The sequence below is a fragment of the Trachypithecus francoisi genome, unplaced genomic scaffold (assembly GCF_009764315.1).
Source record: "Trachypithecus francoisi isolate TF-2019V2 unplaced genomic scaffold, Tfra_2.0 Lachesis_group0, whole genome shotgun sequence".
Classification (NCBI taxonomy): Eukaryota; Metazoa; Chordata; class Mammalia; order Primates; family Cercopithecidae; genus Trachypithecus; species Trachypithecus francoisi.
The window spans coordinates 54,592,737-54,619,782 of NW_022681453.1; the positions used below are offsets into that span (position 1 = coordinate 54,592,737).

The window sequence follows — 27,046 nt, forward strand, 5'->3', positions numbered from 1 at the left end:
TTTTTCTCACATATTTCCAGGGCCTTGTCCCTTCTGAGAATGGATCTTTGTCTTGTAATCATGAACATGAAACACCCATGGCCACACCTCTTCCACCTCTCCTGAGAGCGATGGCGCTCCCACAGTGGCCCTGCCTGCTCAACCCAAACACAAGTTAGTGTTCATTTCTTTTCCCACTGCCACCCTGGAACATGACTGTTTGCTTCCATTTACTGTCCCCTCTCCCCACTTCTTTTGGGACAGGGTCTAGCTCTGTTGCCCAGGCTGGAGTGCAGTGGCACAATCATGGCTCACTGCAGCCTCCACCTCCTGGGCTCAATCAATCCTCCCACCTCAGCGTCCTGAGTAGCTGGGACTACAGGTATGCACCACCACCATGCCTGGTTAATTTTTGTAATTTTGTAGAGATGAGGTTTTTCCATGTTGCCCAGACCTGTCCCAAACTTCTGGGCTCAAGCAATCCACCTGCCTTGACCTCCCAAAGTGCTGGGAATACAGGCGTGAACCACCATGCCCAGCCCATTTGCTATGTCTTCTAATGGGCCTCAGGGAAGCATCATAAACCTGCTGTCAGGTTAGAGATGGATTTCAAATTCAATTCTATTTTTGAAAGAAAATAAAAGGAAGGTCACCTAAAAAATACATCAAAATCCATAAGTCTCCATTGGGCACTTACTAAATTCTAGTTCTTAGACCCTTCTAAGTCTGCAGTATTAGGCCAATTTTACAGATGAAAAACTGAGTCTTAGGGTGGTTAAGTCATCTACAGCTACGAGAAAACAGCTAGAATTTGAACTAGGTCTGAGGGACTCCAGAGTTCATGCTCTCATTACCAATACCCTGGCCTAGAATAGGCTCTGAGAGTTCACTGTCTGTGCAGAAACAAGTCTATTTAGTTAGCATCTATATTTGTCTGGCACTGTATTAGATTATTTCAATGTTTTAGCTTATTAATCCACACAGGCAAAAAGAAAGAGGTATCATCACCCCCATTTTATAGATGAGGAAATGGAGGCTTAAATGGTTAAGATCACCAGCTGGTTAGGGGTTTTAACTTAGGTCTGCCTGATATCAAATGCAGTTATTTTCCCAGACACTCACACTGAGTCCAGATGCAGCAACTACAATCAATTCGAAGACCAATGCAATCACAGACAGAGCGATTCAAAGGTACTGCAATATTTCGGGAGCCCCCTGCTAATCAGGACCTTGGAGAGCTCCAGGTGCCTCTGAGTTGATTGGCTCCAGGATGCTGACCTCAGTGCATTCCTAGGTTCTCATAGGCCCACACTGGACAGATCCCTCCCACTTCAACCCGGACGCCGTTGAAGGGCTAGTATTTGCTGCTGTAAGTGGGCCTTTAGTTACAGGACACTGTCAGATGTCTGGGGGCCTTTTGGGGAAGGAGGTGTGCTGGAGGTTCTCAGGTCATGAAGCAAGGTGTTAGTCTTCTTAGACATTCCAGTGAGCATCTCCTCTTCTAGGTGCAATCTAAGGTCCTAATTAGTAAGGTGTACCTTAGTGAAGAGTTCTCAGTGGAATAATACACGTTTCCAGCTGCATCCCACCAGTTTATAAAATAATTATTTGTGGCATTATCATTTTCCATCTTCACAACAGCCCTGTAAGGAAAATATTACCCTCACAGTGTGGACAAGGAAACAGAGGCTCAAAAAGAGTAGATGACCTGTCCAAAGTCACACAGCCAAGAAATCTCAGAGCTGAAACTTAAACCCTGGTGATCATTACACCAAGTTGCCACATCTCATGTAAAGAGACCACTTTGCCTTCCATTAAGGATATCACATTTATCGAAATTATGTTTACTTGATGCTTGGAAATTTTGTTTTGAGAGCCACCTGTAAATATGACCATACTCCATCACATTTTCAGGATTCAAACATCATTTGTTAATCGACACAAATGAAGATTGCTTAATGGAATAAAATCCAAACTTCTTTCCATAGCCTACAAGGCTGTATGTGAACTGACCCCTGCCCAGCAATCTGACCTCGTCTCTTATTGCTGTCCCCTTTGAGTGCCATACTCCAGCCACATCAACCTCCCTGCTGCTCCTCGAATCCACCAAGCACATTCCCAACTTGGCATTTTTGCACTGACTGGGTCCTCTGCCTGGAAGTCTCTCCTCTCAGATCTTTGTAAGCTGCCTGCTTGTCACTGAGCTCTCAGCTCAAAGGTCCCCTCTGCAGAGAGGCCCTCCCTGACTACCCAAGCTAAGTAGCCTCTATTCACTAAACCACATCACCTTGCTCTATATCCTCCCCAGCACAGACACCTGCCAGCACCTTAAAGACCCATTTAAAGCAGAAGACCCAGCCCTTCAATGGCTTCCAGGTCGAGGTGGGAGGCATCTGTTCATGACACTCTGAAACAATTGAGTTGATTGAGTAGTGCATTTTCTTTCTCTCCTATTTAGAACCAAAGTTCTATGAGGGCAGGGACTCTGTGGGTATGAACATCACTGTGTTTCCAGCATCATGTGCAGGGTAGACACCTAATAAATGTTTGCTGAAGGAATAAACTTCATAATCTGTCTCATGCAGTGACCACAAATTTAGATTTTGCATGTCTCCAATGTGTCTCTGATTTCTTCAAGGGAGATGCCAAGGCTTTGAAATCAAAGTTCTTAGAACATTTTTAGTAGCATGCCCCATATAACAGATGCAGAGGGAGAAGCTGTCACTGTAGAATGGTTAAGCATCACTTTAGTAGCAATCAAATGAGCTCATATTTCTTCAAAGAGGAAAACAAAAAGTCCCAGACAGGATTGTGAATTCCTTGGCCATTTGCTCCTCCCTGGCTTAGTTTCAAAAGACAACCAGGGTTTCCTGAAGAGGGGCTCAAATTATTCTGAAGGGCCACTTCTCTCTGTCCTTTAAGACGAAAACTCTACAGTCAGCTGCCAGCAGCAGCTCAGGGATGGGAGAAACACACAGTTGAGAAAATCTTTCCCAAACGAAGGAGGCTGCAGGGAGCCAGAGAGAGCTCTGATGCGCGTGGCTTCCCCCAGGCACACTCTCTATGAGGAATTCTTAGCAAACCAAGGCACGTGGCACACCACAGGTGAGTATGCATGCACACACACAGGCACACATGCAGGCAAGTACACATGCACACAGACACACCCAGGCACACACACAGACACACACAGGCACACACACGCACAGGGCCACACACACACACAGGCACACAGGCACAGGCACACATATACATGCACACACACATGCACAGGCACACAGGTACACACAGACACATACACACAGACACGCATACAGGCACAGACACACACACAGGCACAGGCACACAGACATACACACACAGGCACAGGCATACACACACAGGCAGAGGCACAGGCAGACACACAGGCATATACACATAGGCACACACACACAGGCACAGGCACCCAGGCACACACAGGCACATACACACAGGCACAGAGGCACACACACAGGCACAGGCATACAGGCACAGGCACGCACAGGCACACACAGGCACAGAGGCACATACACACAGGCACAGGCACACAGGCACAGAGGCACACACACAGGCACAGGCACACAGGCACAGGCACACACAGGTGCCCATACACAGGCACACACACACAGGCGCACACACACACACACACAGGCACACAGTATCTCAGGACTTCTATCAGCCCCTCCTGCAGGGAGTTGCAGGCATGGCAGGGAAGTTAGGGGGAGCCCCTAGGTTAAGAAGGAAAGAAGGAGGAAACCATGAGCAGAGCTAAAGGAGGGACGAGTAACTGACCATCAAGCCATCCCCAAATATTTGCCAAGTCGCCCCTCACCTTTGCTAGCCAGCTGTGTGGCAGCTGAGTGAAATAGTTCAGAATGTCAGCTCTGGAGCCAGACTTAGGTTTGAATCTCAGTTCTACCTCTTGCTAACTGTGACCTTTGATAACTTATGACAGAACTCTGTGCCTCAGTTTCCCCATTTGCTGAAAGAGAACAACAATAATAGTATCTACTGCCTATAAGTAGACTCTACATACATTTCAGCTGCTGCCGTGTGTTTTTAATTGTTGCCATCGTCCTCAAGCCTTTGAGCCTTGCTTATCTCCTCTGTTAAACGGCCCTCAAGCTACCAGCCCTCAAAAGGACATGACAAGGATTAAATTGGAAGAGGACATCATCTATTGGGTGAACATCACATATTGGGGGCCGATTTGAACAGGATGCTGGATTAAGCTCCAAGCTGGGCTACTGGGGGGCAGGGACATGAACAACACAGTTTCTGCTCAAAGGCAGATATCAGGGGAAGGTAAGTGATGAGACAAACAGGAAAAGACCCCTCAGAACACAAAAGTCTCATGGGAATTCAGGGAAGGGACAGGATTCTCTGTGAGGTATTCCAGAAAGACCTCACAAAGAAGTGAATTAAGCCAATTTGAGGTAAACGAAGCTTGCTGCAGGGGCATGTGAAGAATGCGGTACCTCCGTAGAGATTATAAACAGGGTGTAAGGGCCAGAGTCCCTGGGTTCAAATCCCAGTTGCTCTGCCTCCAAACTGTGTGCCCTTGAGCAAGTGGCTTAACGTCAACTGTGCCTCAGTTTACTCACCTGTGAAGTGGAGGTAATTATAGTACTTTCATTGGTTGTTATTAAGAGTGATGACACATGTTATACATGTAGCCTAATGTCACAAGCTTTATGTTCTTAAGTGACAAAATTTGGAGGGAATACAAAGAAGTGTGGCTTCTACCCCTCCCAACTATGTACTCTCCTGAGAAAAAGAGAACGCCACCCTGAGGCTACTGGGATTTAAAATGAATGACCCTCAACTTCCTCCTCAAGTTACTCTAGACAGATTCTTACCTTTGAGCTTTCCTCCCTGCACTTCCCACACCTACTTAAGCTCCACGAGGATCTGTGGTTGAGTAGATCAAAGTAAACAAGCAAGCGAGCAAACACACAGAAACCTCAGTCTGCACAGAATCAGTGTTTGCTGATTGACTGCACAATGCATTTAACCAAGAAGAGGGCATTTCCAAGGTAGCTTCTCAGTCCTAGAAACAATTGAGCAGGATTGATGACCTGCATGCAGCCCCTGGCCTGGAGCACACACCAAGGGGATGCCGATGTGGCACCTGTTCTCTCAGCCATGGATCTAATAAGATGTTTATTTTATCCCCTTCAGGGAAAAGCATACCTGATAACAGGTAAGTGATCCCACCTGCCTGTGTTACTACTGTCCTAGCCCTCTGCCCAGGCCTGCAGTAACAATCTGCTTCAGAGAGGGACCCAGTGCCCAGGATCATATTCCATTTCCCCAGGGGGAGTGGAAGCAAGCCCTGAATCCTTGGAGCCTTAGTCCACACTCTGGGATGCTAGTAGAGGAGTCTTTCAAACATGTAGCTCAGGCAGCTCCCTGCCCCTGCTGAATAACCTTCAGTAGCTCTCCATGGCCTTCAGAACAAAGTCTGGAGGCTGAGTGTGGGTTTGACAGGTCTCCACCTACTCCACACCCCTGAGCTTCACCTGTTTCCACTGCTTCTCACCATTGGTTCCCAGAATTGGCCTCACCCTCCTGAGCACTCCACCTTTGGCTCTTCTGAGGCAGACTCCTGCTCATGCTCCCAGACCCTCCTCTTTACCAGGAAGCTTTCCCCTCCCTGCTGGGGCTCCCTCCAGCCCCCACATCACCTTGTTCTCCCAGGTGCACTCTAATTTAGTGTCTTTCCCCTGGACTGAGGGCCCCTCCAGGGCAGGCATGGTGCCAGTCTCATTTCTGTACCCGCAGCACTGTTCAGCACGGGCACGCTCCCGAATCTGACAGGGGCTCGGGAACCTCTCCCAACTGGACGAGCTCCAGCATCGTGGAGTTCACAGTGGACTTTGAAACCAGGAAATTAGGTCACATTTTTAGGTGGAGTCTTTGCCCCCAGGTATTCCCTAAGTGTATTCATTCAGCTGTGACTGAGTACGTGATCTGCACCAGAACTGTGTGAGAAAAATAGACAAAGCCCTGTGCTCATGGAGCTCGAGTTCTATAAGGGGGTGGGGGTGGGGCGACAGGCAAGAATTCAAATGGATAAACAAGATCATTTTTGAGTGAGGAGGAACGTAGTACATGGGGTGGAAGGCGATTACCCGGATTCTGGAGGGCTTCTTGGAGAAGAAGACATTTGAGATAAGACGGAACCAAGGGGAAGGGAGGATAGGTAGCCTGGGCTAGGCTTTCCCACAGGCCTCTCCATTCAGAGTTTCGTCGGCACCGCCTTGCTGAACAGTGCACCATTTCTGTGCAAGAAACCACCAGGCGGTAGGAGCAGAGTATTGGAGAGCAGAGGGGCTGGGGCTGGGGGGCCACATCCCCACACCGCCCTCTACTGGCTCTGCCCTGAGCCCCTGCTGGGCCTGTGTAAGATCAGAAAATATATTTCTCTTGCCCTAGGGGTTTCATTTCCCAAATGAGTCCCCAGAAGTGCTGTTAACCGGATGCCCAAGGAGAGCTGGCACCTTACAGGGTGGATTCCTCTGCACTGAGCAGTAACCCGTTGCTGACTGGCAGCCAGTCACCTGCCCCGAGGCTCTGTGCCCGCCCCTTGCTCACCATTTTCTGGCTGGAAAGAGTCCAGACATTGGACTTCCATCTCCCCTAAGTCGTCTCCCCCTACCAGCCTGGAGCTGAGGGTGAGGGCAGCCTGCTCAGCCCCAGCAGCTGCATATTTAATTAAAATGGAATCCCAGTTCACCCAGGAACCATGGGGTAAAACAAAGGGCCCTTTCACAGCGGGAACTGGCTCTGCTTACAGGCATTGGCCGTGGATTTACTCACAAGCCTCTGGTTTCAAACTCCAGACGGGGCTGGTGCTCTGGTTCCCAATCAGCGGGATCTGCCGCCCTCTCCCTGCCCCCAGCCCGGCAGTGCTGACTCTGGCTTGCACAGGGGCCCTCTGCCCAGTTGAGGGCCTGCCTGCAACTGTTCTGAGAGCACCTGGGGATCACTTACCTTGCTTCCCAGAAAACCAACCTTTTCCCTCCCTGGAGAGGGCTGAGCGAGGGCATGGGGAGGGAGATGAGCTGGAATGAGGGGGTTGACCACAGAAAACATGTGGTGGTCAGGCGAAAGCCCAGATGAAGTGTTTGGGGCAGTGCAAGACTGAGAGGTCCTTGGGAAAGAGGCCGGGCATATGGTTGTGACTCACCACCCAGCAACACCCCAGCTTCCAAGACCTGGACATTCTTGGAGCCTACAAAACCAGCAAGCACAGAGTGCCAGCCAGGAGACCCCCGTGGGTCTGTGAGCCTACTATGCACCAGGCCCGGCCTCGCAGGCTTGCCCTGCTGAGATTTCTCAAGAATCTCTGAGGACAGAGGGGATAGTGTGCCAAGTGTAGCAAAGAGCAAGAGAGTGGCCACACTCTCTAGGCAGAAAAGAAGAAGGTGTCCCCAGAGGCCATGATTGGTGCCCAGGGTGAGCCAGGATACTCCGGGAACACTCAGAATTGACACAGAGGAGTCCAGTTGGGTCATACCCTGAGTCCTGGGCCCATAATAAGGGGGGCAGCCACTGGCTGGTCCCCGGGACAGGCTCCAATTGTGGCATATTCAGCCTCAGCCCCAAGCGGAGGAATAACATGGGGAGGGAGGACTTGCCTGAGTCAGAGGCCTTGGATCTGGCCCAGCTGTGCCCCAGACTGGCTGTGAGAGTCTCCCCTTGCTGGGCCTTGGTTTCCTCATCTATAAAAGGAGGTCATAATTTGAACCGCTGATTGTGGAGGAACCGTGAGTTAGAAGGTCTCTAAGACCTGTTCGACTTAGCATTCTGTCTGTCTCGGTCATTTAGTATAAATCTGGCTCCTACTCTTCCCCCAGGCACCTCCTCATTAAGGCTAGTGGCTCAGCAGAGCCTGGCAGGGAAGGCCCCTGGGGAGGGGAAGGCCCAGGAGCCTGCATGTACCCACAGCAGCTCACACCTGACAGCAGCAAGAGCTGTGGGGGAGACCCACACCCTGGAACTTGGGCAGAGCCCAAACGGAGGTCCCCAGAGTTCAGGGCTGAGGGGAGCCCCACTAGGAGCCATCCCCCAAGTTCCTTCCAGCCATGGCCCTTCTCCCTACTCTCTTTCTTATTTTTCTTCATTTCCTCCCAGCTAAGCCCGCTCTTGGGAACATAATTCATTAATATGGGATTAAAGGGATCCAGGTTGCCTCACCCTGAACGTGACCCTGGACAACTTGAGGCCCAGTGGTGAAGAAGGCCCAGGATGTCCTCCCTGCACCTGCAGAGGAAGAGCTGAGGCTCCAGCGGCTCTCCCCGCAGTCAGAGGCAGTGCTGGGTTGAAGCGCCCTCGGAGCCCCCTCCCCACCTCCTGTCCTGGCCTCTGCCCCCTCCCTGCCCTCATCAAAATGGAGAAAGCACTGAAAAATTCTCACTCCTTTGGTCACAGAATGTGGGAGTCTGTTCTGGAATCCCACCCACTCTTCTCCCCCTTTTTTCTCCTTGTCGGGCTGCTCACATCCCTGGACTTTCCCAGACTCTGCCATTCTAGAAGGTTCTAAGATGACGGCTGGCCCTCACTTTCCACAGAGTGTGTCCTTAGACCATGATGCTCAGAGAAGGGATTTCAGGCCACACAGTTGGGACATGGTGCCTGCACCCTTTCGTTCTTGGGAGGTTGTCTCAGGGAGAAAAGACCCGGCTCAGGGTTAATGTGCCTTTAACACCTCTGACCTTCTCCCTCCTAACAGAGAGACACAGAGCAGAACTCAGGCAGTGGCAGCGAGGTGGAATTTAATCATATGATGATTTGTATTTCTTTGTATTTATTTTAATGCTTAGCTTCTGTTGATGACAAGCAATATTATATTCCACTTAATTGCATTAAAAAGTTTCTTTTAAAGCAAACATAATCAGGTAAAATGGTGAACTGATGAAAACAAGACTAAATGGGTAATCGCGTGGGTGGTTCACAGATAAAAACGAATGACTGAAGTTGGAGGGAAACTGACATGGAGGACATACTCCACCCTTCACAGGTGGATAAAGCATTTGCCCAGGGTCAGCTCCTGGCAAACTGGGCTTTGAACTGGGCCACACCTTGTACTACCCCTCAGAGACTCCCTCCTTCTCCACTTTTGAGGCTGTTTCATTTCTCTTCTCTCTGAACTGAGGCTCCTTCTTTTCTTAACTTCTCAACACCCTCTCTTTTACTTTCTCCCACACCCCCTCTGTTCTCTCAACCCTGTGAAGCCCTATTTAAGGCCATCCTTCCACTGGCCAAGAGGCAGAAACCTGAACTAGTGAGAAACGATGACGAGGTGTGTCAGGAAGAACTCAGACCCTGCATCCAACCCCAGTGACCCTGGCCCTCTTAGGCTGAGCAAGCCTACAGCAGCAGTTCACCTTCCCTGGGCCTGGCTTCGTTTCCTTGGTAAGAAAATAATAACTCTATCCCCCTGGGGTAGAGGCCTAAATGAGCCGATGCCTCTAAAATGCCTAGCACGGTGCCTGGTGTGTTTGGCAGATGCTCAATACATGCCAGTTCTCTAATAGAATCGTTTCTTTTCAAAAGGATCACAGCATTGCTGTGAGTGTCCTTGGTATGTTCAGTGACATTCTTGACAGCAGATGAGGAGTCTTAAAATCGCTTTAAAAATAGAGAAGTAGTCATTTATAATTTGTACACTCATTGTTGGAATGCAAATGATGCTGCTAAAAGCCTGCTCTCCTAAGTGGGCTTGTTAAACCATCAATCTGCTTAGCAAACCCTTTTCTTCTGTCAAGTGCAGGTAAGAACCCTCTTGCAAGCGTTCAGGATAACAGAGCTCAGACCTAGCTCCTGGAAATGAGATTTTATTGATGTGGTTACTGTGAGGCCCGGGTAACCCAGGTGTTCTCTGCCCTCTGTTCTCCCTCCCTCAGCTGCCCAGATTGTGGGGGTAGGGCTAAGAAAAATAAATCAGCGCTGAGGTGTTCACAGATCTTTGTTCTGGCATTACATATCAATCCACCTTCTCCTTCAGTCTTTCCAGGAACAAAACCAAATCTAAGCCCAATAAATAAACTTAGCTCTCAGATGACAGAGCAACCACAAAGGAAATGAAGATCTTATGGGTCCCTGGAGGAGGATAAGACCGCATCTGGGTGGACGTATCATTCTGTCTTCAGCCCTCCCTCCCCTGAGAGATATATGTTTGGCTGGGTGGCAGGTTTTCCCTTGGGTGTCCCACGGGCATCTAAACTTAACATGGTCCAAGGTAGAATTATCACCCCTCCTCCCTCTGCTTCCACACTTTTCTCCTCCCAGATGCCCCATCTTGGTGAGAAACACCACCAAGTTGCCCAGGTAGGTCAGGGAGCTAGCAGGCACCCTGGCCTCACCTCTCTCACACTCTCCAAGTCAATCTCTGTGTAAATTTGACCTCTCTAGAATCTATCCTCTCCTCTTACCCCATAGCTATGGCCCAGGTCACCATCACCTTCTGCCTAGAGCCCTGTTAAGACGTCCACCCACCTCCCTAGCTGCCATCTCTCCTCTCCAAGACAGCCTCCATGTGGCAGATGGGCTAAAGTCATACAACACACTTCCCATTGTTTCACTTCTCTGCTCCAAACCTCACAGTCTCCCCTAACCTTCCGGATGAAGTCTAAACTCCCTAACTCCTTTGCAGACCAAGTATTGATTGGGTGCTTCTTGTGGGCCAAGTCTTGGCCCCCAGCTATCAGACACAGCGTGCTTGCACAGAGTCTGGAATCCACAGTTTCTCATACCACCTACCACCACCTGCCCCACTGTTGGGTCTAAACTAGGACTACAAACTGGCAGCCCCTTTCTATTTTGTTTGGTTTTCCCAGTGTTGGCTCAGTGTTTTGAAGTCAGGAGATTCCACAAAAAATCCTGGGTCCCTGACATCTCCGGAAAACTTGGAAGACCAGGTAACACTAGGCCAGCTTTTCTTCATATTAACAATTGCATGGAGCGGAGTCCTACTTTCCTTTAGAGCCATTAAGCCCTTTCCAGTTGGCCACAGTCTACACCACTCCATATTGTCTTATACCCAGCGTGCTTTTCTCAGAGCTCATGGGTGTGGGCCTGTGGATATTAAAACCTGCTCCCCCTACTCCATGTACAGCTTTTCCAGTGCATTCAACTGTTCTTGTTCTGAGCTTTAGTCCCTGCTGATCCCTCCTCCTGGAATGCCCTTTTCACCCTGTCTATTAAAAGTGCTCCTGCTGCTTTTAATAGAATGTACCACAGCCTCCCGTGTTCCCACTGTACAGATGTCCTTCCCAGCATCTATTACACCAAAGCAACCTTGTTTATTAACACTTGCATCTCTCCCACTAGAATATGATCTCACTCCACATCTCTAGGGAATAATACTCTAACTACTTCACAAAATGGGTCTTCAGGAAATTGTTCACGGGTGATGGGCAGATGCTGACAGTAACAAAACAATAGCAACAACAATACTAGCCTATGTGCTGGGCTCCAGGCTAAGCATTTCCACATATGCTCTCATTTAATGCTCAACAGAGCTCAATGTGGGATGCTAGTATCATCTCTATCCTACATATGGAAAGACTGAGGCTGGAGCCCAGGGTCTGATTCCAAAGCTGGCCTGTTCACCATCCCTGGGCAATAGCCTCCTTGCCTCTGTTAGGCTCAAAGTCTTTCTTTGTTCCCACCTGAGAAGTCATGGCCCAGAGAGGGCAGGCTGGGGGGAAGCTGGGTAATAATTCTGGGAACCAGAGCTGGGGCTCCCTAGCTTGTCAGGAGTAAAGGAAAGACTTAAGAACACTTTGTGAGGCTGGAGCTGGGGGATTACTTGAGGCCAGCAGTTCGAGACCAGCCTGGGCAACACACTGGGATCCCATCTCTACAGTGATTTATTTATTTTTTTTGAGACAGAGTCTTACTCTGTCACCCAAGCGGGAGTGCAGTGCGTAATCTTGGCTCACTGCAACCTCTATCTCCCGGGTTCAAGTGATTCTCTTGCCTCAGCCTCCTGAGTAGCTGGGACTACAGGCATGCACCACCATGCCTGGCTAATTTTTGTATTTTTAATAGAGATGAAGTTTCACCATTTTAGCCAGGCTGGTCTCGAACTCCTGACCTCAAGTGATCTGCCTGCCTTGGCCTCCCAAAGTGCTGATTACAGGCATGAGCCGCCATGCCCAGCCCTCTACTTTTATTTAAAATTAGTTGGCTGTGGTGGCATGCACCTGTAGTCCCAGCTACTCTGGAGGCTGAGACGGGAGATTTGTTTGAGTCCAGAAGTTCAAGGCTGCAGTGAGCTACAATCGTGCCACCACACTCCAGCCTGGGTGCACAACAACAACAACAACAACAACAACAACAACAAAACCTAAGGACTCGGGCTGCTGTTTCCAGTGGAGGAGTTCAGTATTCAATCTAGGCTCTGCCGCTTGTGATTGGCATGAGACCCCAGGTGAGAAAACCCATCTCTCTGAGCCTCAGTTTTCTCATCTCTAAAATGAGGGTAGTACTGAACCCACATCCTCCAGGGCCAGAGCGTATGTGAGAGGAGGCAACGCATGTCAAGAGCCTGGCTTGTGTGTCATAGATGGTGGCAATGACTCTTAGCAGAGTCTCTGGGCAAAGCTGCAGTCTGCACCATCTAACCCCGGGAGCTCAGCCCCTGACCAGTGGGGTGGAGAGAAAAGCCAGGCTTAAGGTCCTTTGCTAGTCTTCTGTGAAGTAGGGAGTGCAAGACTTGAAATCCTCCTGGATTGCATATTGGGTTGGAGGTCCAGTTCCCTCACTTAGTTAACTCTGGAAGTCAGTCTGAATCCTGTGGATGGACATGTGTGCAGCGGAGGTAGGCATATGCATGCAGGGGAGTTTTGGGGATGTGTGTCTGTGTGTCTATGCCAGGTAAATGTGTCTACTTTTACAACGGTTTGGAGCACGAATGTGCACGTCCGTGTGTGTGTGTTTTATACACCTGCTTATGTATAAGACTATCCATTCCTCCTCAAGTCTCCCTCAGTCACTGCTGTATCCCCAGGGCCTGACACATAGTAGGTGCTCAATAAATGTGTAATGAGCTCAAAAAAGTGTAATGACGGAGTCTACACACACACACATACACACACACACACACACATACACACACACACATACACAGAGAGAGAGAGAGAGAGGAGACAGAGAGAGAGACAGAGGGAGACTGTTCCCATCAACCTTTGTCTTAAAAACATTTAATTTGGCAACTCAGGTATGAATCTCATACTGTTTTTAAATGTTCTATCTTTTCCAACTTCACCCAGAGACAAGATGCGGCATTGGCTTGGTGGTTGGGGGAGTGAGTGGAGAAGCCCTGCACCCAAGTCTGTCAGGCCTGGGCAGGAAGCTGGTTGACCACATACTGGCTGTGTGACACTGGCCAGTTGCTTCTCTCTGATCCGCTTGTGTGAGGGTTGAAAAAGCCCAGGCAGTGGAAAGCCCAGAACAGAGCCTGAAACAGTGGAGGAAGCTGCAAAGGAAGTTGTTTAGTTGCAGTACTTCCAACCAGGAATCCCCCACAAAGCTGGACACTCCCAGACCTCCAGTTCTGGACCTTAGAAACTATTGCTCCCTGACGTTTCCATTTCTCCTAAGCCAAGGTCTTTTCCAAAGCCAGGCAGAGTCCCTGGACTCCCTAGAGAGGGGTCAGTGGTGGGTCAAGGCGGTGCCCCATTAGCCATACCCCAGGTATCCCTGACCCCTGCACACGTGGTACCCTGACCAGGACACAGAGCCTTTCTAAATGATCCATTTCTAGGGTAGGCTCTGCACCACCAACCTGCCCAGTGGCATTCCCATTCAATATCTGAAAAATCTGCCCACACTAGGGAAATGGCACTCACTTTCCACACTTGCACTTAGATGGAAAGGGGGTGCAACCCCAAGCAGTGAGGGCCAAGCTAAGGCTGCCGTAGGTGCAGGGTAAGATCTTTCTGTTTGAGTGTGGTGGCTGTCACAAGTTCAGTGACCACATGTAGATTTGGAGGGTGTGTGGATGATAAATCTGGGATTGACTCAGCATCACCAGGGTTTACTATGAAGCTTGCTAGGGTAAGGGCCTGGGGGGTGATACTATATCAAAGTCAGGTCCCAGTGTGACCAGATTTGACCTTATGACCTCCCTCCCTCTCTCTTCCACCTGCTCCTTCTCCCCTTGCCCCCTCTCTCATCAAGAGGCAGCATCACCCACTCAGGCCCCACTGTTCACTTTGAAATCATCCCTGACACTTCCTTTTCCTTCACAATTGACCCTTGTCACTCAAACTCAGAAAAGAGCCGAGCTCTCCCCCGCTCTCCACCTCCTGACTCCACTACCTTGATCTAAGCACGGGCCTCTATGATTTTTAAGTCATAGCTTTCTTCTCTGGAAGGTCCCTGTCTCCCTCCTCACTCCATCCACACTGTAGTTTTCTAAGATGCAAAGCCGACCACATCAAGCCCCCATTTTAAAGTCTGCAGTGCCACTGGGCATGGTGACTTGTGCCTGTAGTCTCACCTACTGGGGAGGCTGAGGTGGGAGGATCACTTGAGCCCAGGAGTTTGAAGCTACAGTGGGCTGTGATTGCACCACTGCACTCCAGCCTGGGCCACATAGTGAGACCTTACCTCTTAACAAAAAAATTAAAATCTTCAGTGTCTCTCACCCACCTGTAAGAACAAGTCCTGACTCCCTCATCTGGCCTTGGAGGCCTTTGGTGATGAGGCCCTGTCAGTTTCCTCTGCTGGCTCTCTGCAGTCTCTGCTCAGACCTGCCGAGCCTATCACTACATATGATCACATTTTGTATGTTCAAATCTCTTTGCAGTCACTCATAAGATTTTAGCTGCCCTTTGTTCCCTGAAGAACTCTTGCTCATCTGCCAAGACCCGGTTGAAATGGCCCGTCCTCTGTAAAATCTTTTCCAGTACCCTGAGGCCCCACAGGCCTCTTCTTCCCCTGGCCAGACCCTCTCTTATCACACCTCACATGGTACTATAATTACTTAAGCAACCATTCTCGTGGCAAGACTAGGGGCACTGATGGGGAGAGGCCTATTTCAGTCCTACAGAACCCCTTGGTGCCTAGCAGGGAGCTGGCGTGCACAAGGCCCTCAATAAAGATCTGGTAAAAAATGAGGGAAGGAGCTGAGGTCCTTCGGGGAAGTCCTATAACCACTTTGCCTTGACTGCAAGCCAACAGCAACCTTCCTTCTCAGAATTCCGGGTTGCCTCGAGTTTCGGCAGAGCCAAGTCCTGCTGCTGCTTCACAGAATCAGCAGGAACGGACTCTGAGCTGTTTCCTCCTCCATTCGCAACAGCTATAGCCTCGGCACCAACAGCTCTATGAGCTCTGTCCCAGGCTCCCGTGGCTCCCTCCCAAACCCCATGGGTCCACTGCACCCATGTCCCTCACTTACCCTCCTGGGTGTGTGCCAGGCAAGCTGTACCCCAGGAGCGGGTCTCTCCTGTGCCCTGGGATCTGGGACTCCAGGCTGAGGGTCTGGAGGGCAAGGAACTGTCTGGAGCTCTGGCTGCCAGTGGCAGGGCAGAGACACAGAGAGCCGCTGCTGCAGAACCCACAGCCACCCCCACCCAGGACTGCGGCTCTGGCAGCCGCAAGGAGCCTCCCGGTATCGATCAGCTCTGCTACTCCAAGCCTCCTCGGCGCGCCTGGCTGAAGCCAGGAGCTTTCTAAGTTTGTGTAAAAAGAAAGAAAATGAAAGAAAATTAGCCAACAGAGGCCATCGGTGGGGGGTTGGACTGTAAAGCACTTGCCAGTATAGAAATGCCACTGGATGGGCAGTGGGAGGTCCTCTGACAGGTGTGTGCAAGGGGAGGGCTACCTGGAGGTCCAGGTAACTGAGGGTTAACTCTTTAAGAGCCAAGTCCTCTGCCAACTAGGTTTTGGGTCTTGTTTTGTTTTAATGGGAATGCATACAAAATCACAAGGTGCAGCAGCCCTCACTGGTACTCTCAGCACCTTTAGATGGCTCCGGGCTGATGAGGTGAACATCACTGTCATCTTAAGGGGCTAGGGCACTGCAGTGTCTCTGATCAATTCATGGGGGAGTGGGCTGCTTGGCCCGGCACTGAGTAACCCTTCGAGGACTGCAACTCCCCCTCTCCTGTCCTCAGCCACAATGGGGCTTTTGATGTCACCTCACCATCTCCATTTCCGTCAATGGGCTCATCGCAGCCCTGGAAAAATCCTGACTCAGTCTGACCATTCCTGGTTCCTTTGCTCCTTCCTGCTTCTCTTTTTGTCTTCTTGTGTTTATCTCATACACACACACACACACACACGCACACACACACACATATATATGACAGGAAAAATTATGTATCGTGTGTGTGTGTATATATATATTTTTGTCTAGCCCACTATTCCAAGCTCTGGCATTGGAGGTCTGATGATCACATTCCTTGAAGCTGAAGGGCATGAGCCTTTCTTCCAACCCTAAAAATTAGTCCTGTCCTCTGGATTCTTGAAGCCTTCATTCCCTTTGGCTATTTGGGGAGTGGTCTAATTTGGGGGCAGGGCAAGTCTAGGACATTTTGGGCTCTTTAGGTTTTGAGACTAAGGGGTTCTTAGGGTGGGGACCAGTGTGAACTGCATTTGAGGAGAGTGGGCCATCCGGCTTGAAAAGATGATGGAGGGATAGGGGAAGGGAAGAGCCAAGGCAGCCAAGGAACCGCGTTTGGATCCATATCAGCATCAGCCTTGGGGACCCAGCATGAGGGGGTATGCACGCCGGGCAGCAGCAGCAGACTCTAGCCCAGGCTTGTGGTCTTGTGGACCTGGCTTCCCATCTCACTTCCCCTGCTTGTCAGCTAAGACATCCAGGACAAGCTACTTAGCCTCTCTGAACCTCAGTTTGCCCATGGTGAAATGGAGAGAGTGGCACCCATCCTTCCTTGTCGTGGTCATCTTCAGTGAGAGCGTGCACAAAACTCCCAGCTCATACTCTGCACCAAGCAGCTGCTCCAGAGACCTGATTTCCTCTCTCCCAAACGACCCCGCCCCCAACTCTTCCAAGGGGCTTGTGGAAGACACTGAGGACTAGTAACGAGGTTCCAGAAAGCTGTGAAATCCGACCCACAGCAGGAACCTGCCCAGGAGGTGCACAAATCAGGGTTTCTGGAAGGCAGGCAGCATGGATCCGCTGGGAGAGCCAAGCAGGCTCTGGCTTTTTAAGAACTGGCCCTGCAGCTGCCAGGTGAGGGTGGCAAAAGCAGGAGGGGGCAGGCATCCCCAGCTCACTCACGGCCAGCCTCTAGATCAAAGACTCTATCCATCCCAGTTCCCCACCCCCAATTTTTGAGCCCCTTTCAAAAACACATGCGCCCAGGCACAGCAGGATGTCATGCCTTCGAGGTGGCATCACTAGGCATTTTTCTGCTTCTAGCTGCTTCTCCCCAGCCCACTTACCCCCAGAGTCTGCAACTAAACCCCTAACATATTCGCTGCATGAGGTGAATGGAGTAGTGGGGTCATGGACTTCCAGGTAAAGTGATGGAATGATAGGTTCCAGATTAAGAATGTTCTTGGCCTTGTTCAATCTTCAAGTTTCCTTCTTGCAAACAAAAGTGAGGCTCCATCCTCCCGAATCCACATATCTTCCTGAGTCTTATCCCTCTCCCAATCTCTTTTCTTTTTCCCTTCCCTTCCTGCCTCTCTTCTCTGCTTTCATGCTATAAAGATTTGGGAAGGAAATACCAACACAGGCTGGAGGGAACCTTAGGCTGTTTTCTCTGGGCCTCAGTCTACCCCTCTGAGAACTGGGAGGCATAGAAAAGCCCTGCAGCCCTGGCACGCCATGCGACTGTATCAAGCCCAGGAGAGGCTGGAGAACTTCACTTGATGACCACACAAGGTTGTAGCAGTGCATCCTGCCCGGCTGGGCTCGCTGGCAGTCCCTCTCAGCAGGCAGCCCGCAGCCTGACTCAACCAGGATGCACTCATTTCACAGATGAGAAACCAGAACCTGAGGGCTCGCAGGGGTGCCTCCATAGATCAGAGACATTTCCAAATCAGACAGCTCCAAATCCGCCCTCAGGAGGCACCGTCCGCCTTCACCCCTCTGCCTGTTAGAATGGGTGGTTCCCACCACTCCTGAATGAGGGTGTGACTCCCGGTTTCAGCTGGACATTTCTTTGAAGTGCTTGCTCCCCAAATGTTATTTTAGGTCATAATTACACTCCCTGGCAGGGGTGGGCAAGGCCCTCTGACCCTGTTTAAAGACAAGGAAGTGTGAGCAGGGGCACCTCCCTGGCCTGGGCATGTTTGGCGTTGGGGTGTGGCTGTGGAGAGCTCAGGCAGAGGGGTGTGGGAAAGTATTGGCAAAGGTCAGGGATACATCAGTGTCGTCCAGCCTCCACTCCTCTCCCCTACAGCTCCCTCTTGCTTCAGTCCTGTCCACCGACATCTGCACTCTCCCCTGGCCAGAGGAAGGTAGCCCAAGGGGTCAAGGAAATGCCTGAGCCCATACCATCAGTGACATGTGCTTGGGGGGCACTGGGTCCCTCTTTTGAGCAACTCACATGGGACTCATGTGTTCCACTTCTGCTCTGAGCGGGTCCTCACCCAGGGATCTCCCAAACTCATGTAGGCTTTTCTTGTGTTTGAGTCCTCATTTCTGCCCGTTCCTTCTCTCTATGAACTTTGCCTATAAACATCCTTTGCAGTCGGCATTCACTTCCAACTCTGGTAATTCCTAAGAGTGTGACCTTGGACCAGTGACTCCACCTCTCTAAGCCTTAGTTTTCTCACCTGTAAAATGGAGACAACACCAGTGTCCTCAGTGTTAGATAAGAGAATGCATTTCAGGGGCCCAGCATGTTCTCAGGTGCACAGAAGATGGTCAACAGAAATAGCTGTGGTTCTCATGTCTATCCTGATTATCCCCAGTTAGAAATGGTTTCTCCTGTGTACATTTCTGCCGGCCAGCTTCGCATTTTACACACGCTCTTCTAGAGTATGGATGGTGATTCCCATCTCTCCTCTCCAACCACACTCTGAGCTTTCAGAAGTCACCTACAACTCCTGGCTCAGCACTGGGCACACGGCAGGTGTTGCACACGCTCTCTGGTCACCAGGTGTGCTATGACAGCTCCCACTTTAACCCCTCCCCAGGCTCCCAGCCCCTCTGGGCTCTTCGTTCCCTATCTCTGCTTCCTCACCAAGCATTCCCACCTTGGTCCTCTTCAACTGGCTTTTGTCACCTCCCCTTTCCAGAAACCACTCAGTTCAAGATCACTGTAGCCCTCATCTTGCCAAGTCCAGAGGCCATTTCTTGGTCCTCCCCTTCCTTGGCCTGTAGTAGCATTTGACACTGCTTCTCACCCTTCCTTGCAAAGCACTTGCCTGGAGACCCTGCACTCCCTTGGTTCTACTCCTACCTCTCCGGCCCCTCCTCCTCTATTTGCTTTGCTGGCCCTTCCTCTCCCTACCACTAACTAAGTGTGGGACACTTCAAGGCATAGCTGTGAGCTCTTTTTTTTTTTTTTTTTTTAATCTCCCTAAAGACACTGGCTTCCTCGGTTATCCAGTCCCATGGCTTTAAATATGATCTATATACTGATATCTCCCTGAGCGGCAGATTCATAGCTCCATCTGCCTAAGCCACATTTCCACTTTGATATCTAATGAACACTTTAAAATTGACATGTCCACACCATTACCCTCCATTTTCCTGTACCAAACTTATTGTCCCTTCTCTGGTCTTCTGCTAGTCTTAGTAAATAGCACCAGCCTCCACCCGGTTATATGGTTGTATAATAAAAAAATTGGACTGACTTTCATCCCTGGTTCCTGGAAGGCAAACTCTAACTCCTTGGAAATTCCCAAGTGGTAGGAGGATCTCTGTTATTCATGAACCCCTTAGAGCACACCTGAGTTTGTGCTAAGAGATGAGATGACTCAGGATGGTGGCTGGGCACCAGAAGGAACAACCATGCCGTTACAGGGTTGGGGCTTTGAGCCAGCCTGGCCTCCACCAAAGGGAGGGTGCTGGAGACTGAGTTCAGTCTCATGGCTGATGATTCAATCAATCATGCCTATGTGATGAGGCTCTAATAAAAACTCTGGACACCAAAGCTCAGTGGAGTTCCCAGTTGGTGAACACAATGATGTTCCTGGGAGGTGATGTGCCTTGATTTCATGCCCTGAAAAATGTGTGGGAGCTCTGTGTTCAGAGCCCTTCCAGGCCTCACCCTGTGTGTGGTTGGTCCTGATTTATATCCTTTATAACAAAACAGTAATCATAAAAGTGGCACTTCTCTGAGTGTGGTGAGTCATTCTAGTGAACTATCAAACCAGAGGGGGTTATGGGAACCCCTGAGTTTGTTGCCAGCTGGTCAGAACTGCAGGCAGCTTGGGGACCCTCCTGGCAGTTGGCATCTAAGTGGGGGCAGTCTTATTGGGGACTGTGCCCTTTAACTTGTGGGGTCTGCATTAGCTCTGGGTGATTAGTGCCCTTGATGACTTGTAAAACACCATTGGTGTCAAAGCACACCCCATCACCTTTGATTCTTCTTTTTCCTTCTAATCTCACCCCCAATGTGAGAGTAGGTCAGGTCAGCTCAACTGTCACATCTGTTTGGAACATAGCTACTTCTCTCCTCCACTGCCACTGTCCTGGCCCAGCCACCATCATCTCTCACCTGGATAATGGCAACATTCTCCTTGCTTCCGCTCTTGCCCCCTGCAGCAGATTCTCCAAACAGCAGCTGGGGGAGCCTGCATCCCCCACCCAGCCCACTCAAGACCCTTGAGTGCCTCACCTCGCCTGGAATTAAGGCACAGCCTCTCACCTACCTCTCTGACCTCACCTCTCACTTCTCCCTCCCCTGTGCTGTCCTTTGGCTTCCTGGCTTCCTTGATGTTCCCCAAACACCAAAAGCTTCAGCCTGCCTCAGGCTTTTGCTTGTCCCTTTTCCTGGAATGTTGTTCTTGGTTTTCATTCCCTCATTCCAGCCTGAAAGGTCACCTCCTCCAAGAAGCCTTCCCTGAGCACCTTATATAAAGTAGCCCCTCCCTGTCTCTCCTCTCACCCAGGTGTATTCTCCTTGACAGCTTTTACAGCATATTACATGTGCATTTGTTTATTTGATTATTGTCCATCTCTCTTAGGAGAATGTCAGCTCCCTGAAGGCAGGAACCATGTCTGCTTTGTTCATTGCTGTATTCCTAGTGTTTGGCTCCATATGTATTGCTGAATGAATGAATAAATTGCGTGCCACCAAGAAAACTGGCCAGCTGGAAGAGGTATCATATAAATGATCTGGTACCTCATGGAACGTTTTGCTTTCCAGCTGGTTGTTATAAGGATTTATTTACACAGATGTGGCAGGAATCGCAGTAGGGCTGTACAGTTTCAACAGCTTGAGCTCAAGAGAAAAAGTGCTTTGTTAGTAGGTAACAAACAGATGCTCTGAAAGCACAATGTACCAGGTCATTTCCTTCAAAAATCACTGCAAGATTAAATACAGAAACACAAGTGAGGAAAAATACATTGAATGTGCAGTCTCATGACTTGGGTTTTAATCTTTTCTCCCGCATCGTAGTTGGGTGAGCTTTGGCAAGTGGCCTCCCCGCTCTGTGCCTCAGTTTTGTTGTCTGTAGAGTGGGGATAATGGTAATACCACCGACCTATGTCCCAGAGTGGCTGTGAGGGTTCTATGAGAGGCAGGATGGCAGTAGGCCCACAGGACTTTATTTGGTTGACTCCTTTGTTAACATCTACCAGGGCAGGGAGTCCCAGGACATTTGGGCAAGAAATAAAGAGTCAGTACCAAGTAGACCTCTAGGAATAGTGACCAATTTTCAGTCTCCCAGGAAAGTTGCTGAGAGAAGAGACTTTGCTATAAGAGAATAAGAGAAAAATGCTGAAACCAAGTTGTTGTATTTATTGGGGCTGTTTCCTCAATCAACTGTCCCCTCAATTCCAGGATCTCAGACATGGTCCTGGATCCTACCCTGTGAGTAGAGTGAGTGAGAAGCATTAGAGACACGGAAGCTGAGCATCACTTGGACACAGAGAGCAGGGGGCTGGTGGGATCAGAGGCCAGAGGTGGAGGCAGGAAGCACCCTAAGCCACTATTGTCAGGAGAGCTTGGATTTTAGCCTGAGGACATCAGGAAGCTACTGGAGGGTTATAGTTAGGGAGTGATGCGAGCAGATCTGTGTTTTTAAAGGAATCCTCTGGCTACTGCCACAGGGTGGGTGATCAGGGACAGGTGTAGGAGTGGGAGCAACTAGGAGGCTGACCCAGTGGTCTAGGCAAGATATGGCGGTGACCTGGATTTGGTGATGCCCCCAGGAAGTGGATAGAAGACAATGACAGTCAAGACACGAGCAGAAAAGAAGGGAGAGTCAAGGATGACTCCAAGTTTTGGATTTAGGCCAAGGCAGAAAGTAAGACATTTGCAGAGATATTTGAAAGTATCTTTGCCACACTCTCACCCTACACTGAGCTCCAACAGTCCAACTGCCAGCACCTCAGAGTGGTTTTGACTCACAGTGATCTCAGAAGGTCAGCTGAAAAGGGACAGGAGGACCTTTAAGCAATTGTCAAGATCCACAGAGGTGAAGCTTTGTTTCTGCTAAACTCAGCAACCATCACCAACCACATCCAACTTGTTCATCCTAGTCCGTCTCTCCACCACTGATTTTATAAATCAAAATCACTTTGGAGTTGATGCTAAGAAAAATTATTTTTTATATTCAGGTTTTAGTGTCCAGAAGCCCATTTTAACTATTAAATTGTTTATCTCTAACTCACTGCTTCTCACTTCATGAGAGTTTCTTAGTAAAATTAATGTTTGCAGGCTGAACTATTTTGCTATGGCCTTGAGCAGCCACTCTGTGGTGGATGGGCTCAGCTGGGATGGTTGTACTGTTACTTCTGGGTCTTGCTGGGAAGGTAAGGTGGTAACCAAGTGCACCATCTACTTAGGTGTCTGCATCACACCTCTCCAGAGATTTCTTAAGGATGGAGACATGAGTTTTCCTTCCACACACAACTCTCTCCCCTTATCCCACTACAGCTCCAAGTTCTGTGCTCTGCAAAATAAATGCTCACAGTTGCCAGGAACAAGCTGTCCCTGTTACAGCCTGAATTGTGTCCCCCAAATTCATATGGTGAGATCCTAACACTTGCCACTTCAGAATGGGACTATATTTGGATATAGGGTTTTTAAAGATGTGATTAAGTTAAAATGAGGTCATTAGGGTGGGCCCTTACCCAATCTGACTGGTGTCTTTATAAGAAAAAATTTGAGCACAGACATATTCGGAAGGTGAGGACACAGGAGAAGTCAGCTGTCTAGGAGCCAAAGAGAGAGGACTCAGAGGAAACCAGCCCTGCCAACACCTTGGTCTTGAACTTCTATCCTATAGGACTGTGAGAAATGAATCTCTGTGGTTTAAGCCCCCCTAGTCTGTGGTACTTTGTTATGGCAGCCCTAACATGAGTACATGAATACAGCCCCAAAGCCAGCTCTCTCAGAACTGCAGCTCCACGGACAGAAGGAAGACTATGTGACACTGACATTGGCTTTGAATTAAAAAAAATTGTTTTTAAGAAAAAGAACACTTTAGAATGAAAAGTGCCAACATAACCGTTTTTCTTATACAGCTGACTAGCAAAATGCACACACACACACACTGGTGGGGGCAGAAGATTTTTTCTTAACTCTAACTCCTCTTTGTGATTATATAAACAGTGAACATTCCACTGGGGGGAATTTAGAAAGTGCAGAAAAGCACAAAGAAAAAAACAAGTCACCTGTTATCCTCCCACACTTTTGTATCTGTTTCTTCTGTCTTCTCTTTCTCTCTCTCCCTACTCCTTTCTCTCTTGCTTACTTCTGTTTTTGTCTACCTATTTAAAAAAATACAGTTCGGATTAATTTTGGCAAATTGCCTTTTCACTTAATACTGAAATATGAACACTTTCTCCTCCATTATTAAAAATTCATCTCAAACAGTTTCAGTGGCTGCCCAGAATCTTCCTTCTGTGATCTATATTGCCACAACCGACTCCCAGTTCCCTGCTGCCGGCCATTCGCGTAGTTTCCTATTGTTAACTAATATAAATACTGCTGTGATACACATCCTTGTAGATCAATCTTTGCATATATTTTGGGTTATTTCCTCAGGGCAAATGTCCTAGAAGTGAAATTACTAGTTCCTTATATTTGGAAAGAGGAAACTTTTTAAAAGCCTTTAAAACTTTCTAGTAGGTTATGCCACTTTCAAGGGTATAACAATTTCTCATCACATATATTAAAAGATTCCCAGGATTTCTGTTATAATTTTAGACATCTTCCAAAAATAAAAAGAAACAAACAAAATAAAACCAAAGTTACCTGCCTATAGTCAATACAAGAAAGTGACAGCCATCCCTGGATAAAATGAAGTTGCCCTTCAGGTGAGAGCCTGGTTACTTAAGAAAGGAAGGAAAGGAGGTGGCCTGGCTGTTTTCTCAGCATTCTGTGGAGTAGACACCCATCTTACAGATGATGAAATGGAGGCACAAAGGGGTAGAGTCACCCACGTGCCCAAGTCATGCAAAGCTTGAGAAGGAAACAGTCAGGATTGAAATTCAATTTTGCCTGACTCCAAAGACCAAGGGCCTGGCCGTTATTCCAGAGGGTCTGTGAGTGCTGGTCTTCACACAGGAACAAACTGCTGAGTAGGGCAGCCGCAGGACGGCTCCCAGATCCAGCCCTGGTGTCCTGTTCTGCTTTCCCATCTTGCCGGCAACATGAGGTACTGGGTGTGCAGGACCAGGAAGATGCAAAGCTGGTGTGTGCCCCAAGGGAGCACGAGCTGGTGCAGCCCACCTGACCCTCACCAGGTGATGGCCAACATGCCCACCTGGCCATTTGCTCATCTGGAACACAAACCCTCATCGCTGTGTTGATCCTACTAGAATAGCCACAGCTGTGTAACAGCCCAGACAAAGATGCACTAATGAGGCTGTGTGAAAGAAAACATGTATACAGATAAAAGCAGGAGGGAGAGCAAAAATACCCCAAACATGCCACGGCAGGGAAGTGAAATTATGAATACATTGTTTTATCCATTGTCCAGTCTTTTACAAATGTAATGTTGTTTCTGCAGGGATGTGGTAGCAAAATAAGGTCTTTGAAGTCAAATGGACTGGGTTCCAGTCCTGCGCCTGAATGGTCAAGTGACTTTGGGCAAGTCACTTCACTTCTCTGAGCCTCAGTCTCCTTGCCTGCACAATGGGGATAACCATCGCATCTTGTTCTCAGGATGAACCTATGTAAGAGGTGATCCTCAGTACTGTGCCTGGCACATGGTAGGACATGGCAAATACCAGTTCTCATGCAAATTAGCACTTCACTAAGCCCCAGGCATGAACAAGGAGACAAGGCCCTGCCTTGGGAGGAGTTGAGTGTGGAGAGGAAGAGACAAGGCTGTTGAGGTCATGAGCAGTGGAACAGAAGTGAAAGATCAAGTCCACATTATTTTCAGAAAATTATCATGCTTTCGGTCTTTAGCTCATGATGGCAGCAAAACTGGAGGAGGAGGCATGCCTCACCCCGCCAGCTCTTTAGTCTCTCCCCAGCATCACCTTTTGCTTTTCTATCAAAAGGTACCCATGCCCCAGTTCCAAGAGCCCTGCTCTCTTCAGGGGCCAATCTGGTCAGATCACTTCTACAACACACATGTATGACCATGGGTTTCTAGACCACCCCAGAGAGCACTTGAGAAAACAACCATGAAAGAAACATGTGCTTATTACATAAAACTTAGAAAACACAGAAAACCCAAATCGCCCATAATCTCTAAACTTAGAAGTAACCACAGTTGACCTATAGATGATATTTTGATGGAAGCTTTCAAGGTTCCTTCCCCATCCTCTTCCAAGGAGCGACACGCATGGTGGTGATTTGGGCATTGTGACAGGTCCACGGGGAGGGGCTGTTGGGTGGGGCAGGCTCTCTCTTGTCAAACTTTGGAGCAGCGGCTAGTTCAGCCTAGGAAGGAAGCCAGTTCCACACCCACCCACCTGCAAGGCTGTCAGGGAAGTGCCACCCCAGAGCCACTGGCAGGGGATCTACTGGCCCATTCCAGAGAACTCCCAGGTAGTCCCCCCAGGATAAAGAGGCTGTGTCTCCTAAGACTTGTTTGTAAACAGATGGTTCAGAACCTCAAGCTTGTTTTCACAGGGACACCATGATGACGAGGGTTTCAGGCTAGCCCACAGTGGCCCCATTAACCCAAGACAGGGGCCAAAGACGGTGCTCCTAGGGCCAGCTCAATGCAAAAGGCCACTGAGCTCCAAGGACCTCTGTAGGCTCCCAGGCCCCACCCAGGCTCCCCCTTCTCAAGGCTTCAAGTCAAAAACACCCCTCAGTGGACTGATCTCAGGGAGATAGTAATTGAAAAACCATCTGATGGCGTTAAAAGATGCTGACGTGTGGATGACAGATATGACAGCCTAGAGCCCACACAGGAATATTGCTCTTTATCTCAAAAGGACATTTAGTAAGCCAAGCACACTTCTCTTTTGGTAGAATATCACACCAAGGTAAAGTGGCAATGCGTAGGCTCTGCGAGGACTGGGGAGGCGGTCACCCGCTGGAAATAAGCCCAAACCGCAGCTTTCAGACCTGCTTCTGCCTTTACTCCTCCTCTACTAATAGCAGGAGTTTTTGAAAGCCACTGCTGAGGGCTTCAGTGTTAGGAAGTGGGCTAGGGAGGCTGGGCATTGGACAATGGGGGTGGAATGGGGGTGGATGATTGTGCAGAGAGGCGGTTTGCAAACTGGGTGTTTCTAAATCAAGGCAGCCAGAAGCTCTGGATACACACAGATGCGAGTGGGCTTCTATGGGTGCCCCCAGGTGAACCAGGACCCATGGCTCTCACACTCACCGTCTCCTTTGGGGTTCACGGTCCACTCTCTAAGTGCAGGGAACCCTAAGAGAAAACGAGATCAGAAAAGCACGTTAAGGCGGCTTGTATTTTCCGAGTCACAAACTGGGGGCCAGGGATTCAGATCTGACTGAAACAGTTT

General features: G+C 49.3%; 1 protein-coding gene across 2 annotated transcripts in view; it reads right to left on the reverse strand.

Moving 5' to 3' along the window:
* The window catches only part of ATP2B2 (ATPase plasma membrane Ca2+ transporting 2), a 384,948-nt gene that overhangs the window by 276,456 nt on the left and 81,446 nt on the right, over nucleotides 1-27,046 (reverse strand). For both annotated transcript variants that reach the window (XM_033210668.1, XM_033210661.1), the window contains exon 2: nucleotides 26,905-26,949. The gene's annotated coding sequence lies outside the window, so the exon portion shown is untranslated. The remainder of the gene's footprint in view (nucleotides 1-26,904; nucleotides 26,950-27,046) is intronic.